Source organism: Manis pentadactyla, chromosome 6 (assembly GCF_030020395.1).
Source record: "Manis pentadactyla isolate mManPen7 chromosome 6, mManPen7.hap1, whole genome shotgun sequence".
Lineage (NCBI taxonomy): Eukaryota > Metazoa > Chordata > Mammalia > Pholidota > Manidae > Manis > Manis pentadactyla.
The window spans coordinates 55,572,882-55,579,637 of NC_080024.1; positions in this window are offsets into that span (position 1 = coordinate 55,572,882).

Sequence of the window (6,756 nt, forward strand, 5' to 3'; positions counted from 1 at the left end):
TGCACCATTCTACAAAACACCAGCCGAACCACAGGGACTTCTGTTTCCTCACAGCCTTGCCCACTTCCTAATTTTCCCCATTCTTCAGGGCTTAAAGTAAGATCTCATTGTTTTGATTGTCTTTATTCTCATTATCAATAAAATTTGTATTTTCAAATATTTCCTCATGTAATTATTTAACATTCAGGCTTCCTCTTTTCTTAAATACCTTTTTATCAAGTTTGGGTTTCTTCTTTTTCTTATTTTCTGTAAGTAGTTCTTCATGTATCATTCCTTTGTCAGTTTTAGATGTGCAAATTTCTCCTATACTGTTGTTAGCTTTGTTGAGGATATTCTTTTTTTTGAACAAATATCCTTATTTTGATGCAATCAAACCCATATACACACACACACACACACACACACACACACACACACACACACACTTTTACTTATAGTTTATACTTTGGTTGTCTCTTTTAAGACTACTAATATATCTGAATGCCAACCCCTTCATCCCGATTTTTCTCATTTTTAAAAAAACATAGTTTTTCACATATGTAAAATTTGTTATTTTGGTTTAATAGCATGCATGTTGTATTCCACTAAAATTTAGCTAGAATTTAATTGTGATTGCATTGCTTTTATACACAATTTATGGAGAATAGACATTCTAATAATTGTCATCCTTCACATACACACAAAATATTTTTTCATTTATTCAGGTATTTTTATGTCTTTTGACAGAGTTTCACAGTTTTCTTCAAGAAAATTATAAACTCTTTGTTAATTCTTATGTACTGAAGAGTTCTCTGTTATTAAAAATCGTACAATTTCTATTTGCTCTTTATAAAGATGTGCCATAGAATTTGTAATTTTATCTTTTATTACTCTGAAAACGTACTGCTGGGTACTGTTTTTTAAGTGTAATATGGTTGTCTCTGTCTTTTTATTAGAGATTTGGATTTATTTATAGTTATTATACTTATTTCTATATTGAGACTTTAAAAATTACATCTTATATTTCTCTTTTCTGTACATATTTTTGTCTTTCATTCTTTCTGTCTTGAAGTTTTCTTTTGCTGATTAAAATGTATTATATTTATTTTTTCTCTTTTTTCATTGTTGTCAGTAACATTATGAGGCATATATAAGGCTAATTTTTCTTGCCAATTTTATGATTTATAAATATATATATTTTCATTCAAATTAGGTAAGTATTTTGTATCTTCACCTCTCCACCTTTGGTTCTGTTACTATGTTCACAGAATTTAAGTTTTAGAATTTTAGTTTTGTGTTAAAATGAATTTCATTTTTTTCTTTTTGCTTCTGTCTATTTCTTTTCTTTCTGCTTGTTGACCTGTTCTTTTTTTTTATATTTGGTTTTTGCTCTTCTAAACCACAATAACTTTACTAAGTTGTTTTTCACTCATTCTTTTCATATTTCTAGTAGTATTCTACTTTTTATTGTAGTGCTTCCTCAAAAAAAGTTTTCAGAGGATCTTTGTTACACTAGATAGCTGAAGTCTTGAATGCATAAAAATGTCTTAATTTCACCCTTACATTTGAATGACTGTAGGATGATGGTAGTATTCTAAAATCAGAGATCTTTTCTTTCCATATTTTGAAAATATTCTTCCATTGTCTTATTTCCAGGGCTATTGCTGGGGAGTCAAATGTCAACCTGATTTTCATTCTGTTTTTGGGTGATCTACTCTTCCCTTTTGGAAGCTTTTAGAAACTTTTCTTTGCCTTTGATAATCTTGAATTTCACAGTGAGTCAGGATATAAGATATTTGTTATCTATCATTTTTTTTTGTCAGGCTAATAATCCATTCTGTCTGCTGTAATTTTTTGTTTCTTTCTCTGGAAACTCTTATTTTCTGGATTTTGGATCTTTCTGTTTCTGGTGGATTTTTTCAGTCCCATCTTCCAAAAGCTTAATGTTTTGATCTTTGCCAGTATAAATTCTGCTATTTATGGCTTTAATTTTGATTTCCCCCTGAAAGTTTACTTATCATTTAGCTTTAAAACTATAAGTACACATCACAGACATGTTCTTTTGTTCTTCCCTCAATTGCACTTTGTAGATACTGCATTTTTCTTTAAATGGAAGCTTTGTGGCAACCCCACATCAAGCAAATCAATTGGTGTCATTTTCCTAAAAGCATTTGCTCACCTCATGGCTCTATATCACATTTCGCTAATTCACACAATATTTCAAACTTTTCATTATTATTATATTTCTTACTATGATCTCTGATCAGTGATAACAACATCCTGAAAGCAAAGATGATGGGTAGTATTTTTTTAGCAATGAAGTATTTCTTAATAAGGTTACATTGTTTTTTTAGACATAATGCTAGTGTGCCCTTAATAAGCTACAGTGTGGTGTAAACATAACTTTATGTGCACTGTGAAACCCAAAAAATTGACTTGCTTTATTGCAGTATTTGCTTTATTATAGCAGAACTGAATCCACAATATCTCTGAAGTGTACCTGTATACACAGTTAAGAAGAACTCAGTGGTACCACTAATTGTATTACAAAAAACAATAGTTTCCAAACTCTTCTTCCTTTCTGACTGGAAATTACCACTCTCTATTCTTAACTGATGACTTGGTATTTATGTCTATACCTCTAAGTAAAATGGTAGTTCTTGTTTTTTGAGTTTTAGGCATTGTCTATTGATCTGATAATTTGAAGGATAAAATTTAGCTCTCTTACTCTTCCATCCCATAGCTCTCCCCACACACACTCACACACACGTTTTCCATATCTCTTCCACTAATATAGTTACAGTATAACTTTGGTTATAAAACATTTATTATTTACTTTATTACATATTTAAAAGCTGGACCATATAATACACTGATTATTTTTGCTGCAAAACAACTGTGTTTTCTAGGAGTTTAACAATTGGGGTTATTGTATTTAATTTTCTATGTCCTGTCACTAATTTAGCTCTAAGCTCTTGCCAAATGTATAAATATCAGTCAGTATGTTTAAGCATATTAGTACTTTATCAATATAATCATCTTAGGTCTTTCTTGGACTAGACATTCTCTAGACCTGCTGCATTCCCCTCCCTCAAGTGATAAACAAATTGGGTAGCCATTTTCCTCTAGAGTCTTATCTTATAACTGGGTGGGTAAGACAGGTTCTCCTCTGTAGATAGTTATTTCTTCTAGTAGATTATAAGTTTTAGCTGTGTAGTGTAAATAATAGGGTCCATCTGACTTTAGATCTTAGCCAGGTTCTGATGGCTGCTTTTTGTGTGCATTCCCTATTGACTACATGTAAAAGGAAAACAATGAAAGAATTTGGGCACTGTCCAGGAAGAATTATAGAGAGACAGAGAACCACTAGGATATATATCTAGAAAGTGCTTTAGTATGAATTATTGGCTCATGTGGTTACAAAGGCTGAGAAGTCCCACAATCTGTCTGCTGTAAACTGGATACCCAGAAAAGCAGTGATGTAGTTTAAAGGCCTAAGAGCTGGAAAGTTGATGGTGTAAATTCCAATACAAGTCTGAAGGTCTGTGAACCAGGAGAACTGAGGGCAGTAGGAGATTAATATCCCAACTAATGCAGTCAGGCAGAGAAATAATTCAACTTTCTTTAGCCTTTGTGTTCTTTTCAGGCCCTCAATGGATTGGATGAAGCCCACCCACATTGTGGAAGGCCAACTGTCTACTCAGTTCACCAACTCAAATGCTGATCTCTTCCAGAAACCCTCACAGACACACTCAGAAATAGTGCTGAATCAGCCATCTGGACATCCCTCAGCCCATTCCAATTGACACAAAAATAACCATTGCCAGCACTAAAGTCTCAACAATCCTTATTTCTCTACTTGCAAAGACATTCTATAAAGTTTAACATAGATCTGAAAGATCTGTAGATTACTGTTTGAGAACCACTAAGTGAGATGACCTATACTTTAGGGTTTCACTAATATGTATAAATTGGTAACTCTCAAATCTACATCCTTAGCCCAGCCCTCTTTCTTAAATTTAAGACTCACATCTAGCAGGCTATCTACCAATAGGGTGTTCTCTAAGTAGCTCAGATTGACATCATCCCTACCAGAGCTATCCCTTTCCCTATATTTTCCATGGCAATAGTCCATGGAAAATGCCTATTGTCACATGTGACATGTGAGAGGCAGCCTAGATTAATAGTTAGGAATATGGATTCACAAGCCAGATTGGGTGGGAGTTACCACTTAACAGCTCTGTGACCTTGAGAAAAATACTTGGCCTCTTGCTCACAAGAGGGATAAATAATAGTAGGGTTTTTATGGAGGATTCAATGACTTAATCTTAGAACAGAGCCTAGAATGCAGTAAATTCTAAATGATGTCTTGTAAATATGCATTAATGAATAACCAAAAAAAAAACCCCACTCATCCATAATAACAACCAACACTTAACAATATTGTCTCCTATTTATTTCTTAAATAACTCTAGAGTATAAACTCCATACAGTGACCATGTCTGTTTACTTGTGATGTTATTTCTAGTTCTTTGAATACCAAAATACCAGGTATCCATAGTGAATGTTCAAAATAATTTTTTGTCAAATAGTTTAATGTATACATGCTACATTATATTACAGTTTTTCTGTTTATGTATTTCCCCCACTATATTAAATTTCTTGAATATTGGGACCTTTCTAAATCCCAGTACCTGAAATATATTAGGTACAAACAAATATCTGTCATATGAATGAATTAATGAATGAATTCATTTGGATAGGAGAAGAATTCAAGCCTAGTAGTTAGATTTCTTAGTGGCAGTATTGTTCTGAGAAACACTTGTACTGCTGAAGTTAATAAGGCAGGAGAAGTTAATGTTATGCTGGCTTTACTTCACATCAGTTAAAAAGAATAACAAGCATTTAACTCAGACAGACCATTGAAAGTAACTAAGACATCTAAGGCACACTAAAGTACAGCCAATTATCCTGACAACTAAGGGTATTTTGTGTTTACTAGGCATTTAACTACCAGAACTAAGGTTGCATTTTAGTAAGAATTCAGATGGTAACACTTCTGGTCTTTGCCATATAAGCTGAAGATCTCTACTCCAGAAATACAATAATATTCCTGACCAAGAGGATCCATACTATTATAATATTTATGTCAAGTTAACTTACATAGTAAAGAGGGTGGCAGGAAAATGGTAAAGTAGGAAGCTCCTGTGGTCACCCCTTTGCCTGAACACACCCTGCCAGCAACTACATGTAATGCAACACAATTGAGAATGACCTGAAGGCTGGCAGAACAGATCTTCCACAGCTAATGACATAAAGGACGCCAAACTGAGAATGGTAAAGGGGGCAGAAATACACTTGGGATCCAACCCACTCCCCCATTTCACAATGCACAAGCAGGAAGGAATGAGGTGCAGAGGAACCAGAGGATCAAGCCTCATATCCAGCACCCCCAGCCCTGGGAACCTGCACCAGGAAGACAAGCCCCCATAATGCCTGGTTGTTTGACTCCAGGAACTCTGAAAATCAATAGGACTTAACTTTGGGAGAGCTAGAGGACTGTGGGATCTCACTCTTAGAGGATCGGTGTCCTGTGTCAGTCAGTCTGAGACAAAACACAGAAGCCACAGTTTGAAAAGTGCCCAGGTTATATGTGAAGGAGATTTATCAACTACTTTTAAGAGGTGTGCTGGAGGGGCAGAGATCTGTAGGAGCTTTCTCTGGGAGTAAAAGTGCTGGAACATGACATTTTTCTTGCCCTCCTTCAGCCTAGCTGGCTAGACACTTGTGGGAACCAGTCACGACACTATTCATCTACTGTGTAAACACTGCTTGCCCTGCCATGGCATTCCCTATGGATTCCTCTAACCCAACCCATGTGCACCAGCAGGCACTCCTCCAAAGAGACTCCAGCCCCAACACATAAGGTGGGCAGACTCAGTTAGGACCAGCATCCCCTAGAATAACTACCATCCCACCATACCCAGTGAGTAGTCCTGGTTAGGACAGGTGCCCATCAAGAGTGACTCCTGCCTTGGAGAGGGAAGGTTCTAGTCCCACCCACCAACACGCCCACAGTAGATACAGGTGTGCCTCTAAAGCAGCCATACTGGGAGTAAGCCCCCCCACTAGTGTGCCCACAGCAGTCACAGTCAGTCATTGCTTACAGGGGGACTGATGCCTGGCCCCACCCACCAGCACACTCACAGCAGTCATGGCCCATTCACAGTAGCAGGGTGCATGCAGATGCCTTTGGAGTGCCTGGTTCTAGTGATAAGGGGATATTATACTACTGGGCACCACAGGATGCCTACCTACTACATGAGGCCACTACTCTCAAGAGTAGGAGACATAGCTAATCTACCTAATACGTAGAAACAAACAGAAAGACAGAAAAAATGAGGAGGCAAAGAAATATCTTCCAAACAAAAGAACAATACAAAATGCAAGAAAAAGCTAAGCAAAACAGAGATGAGCGATCTATCCAATAAAGAGTTGAAGTAATGGTCATAAAGACATTCATTAGAATGGAGAGAAGAGTGGGTGAAATCAGTGACAATTTCCAAGAAGAGATAGAAAATATAAAGAAGAACCAGTCAGAGCTGGAGAATACAATAACTGAAACAAAAAATACACTAGCAGAATCAAAGCAGAGTAGAGGATGCAGAAGAAAGGATCAGTGATCTGGAACACAGGATAGTGGAAAGCAATCAAGCTGAATGGCAGGCAGAAAGAAAAAAGTAATTAAAAAAAATAAGAATAGGTTAAGGGATCTTT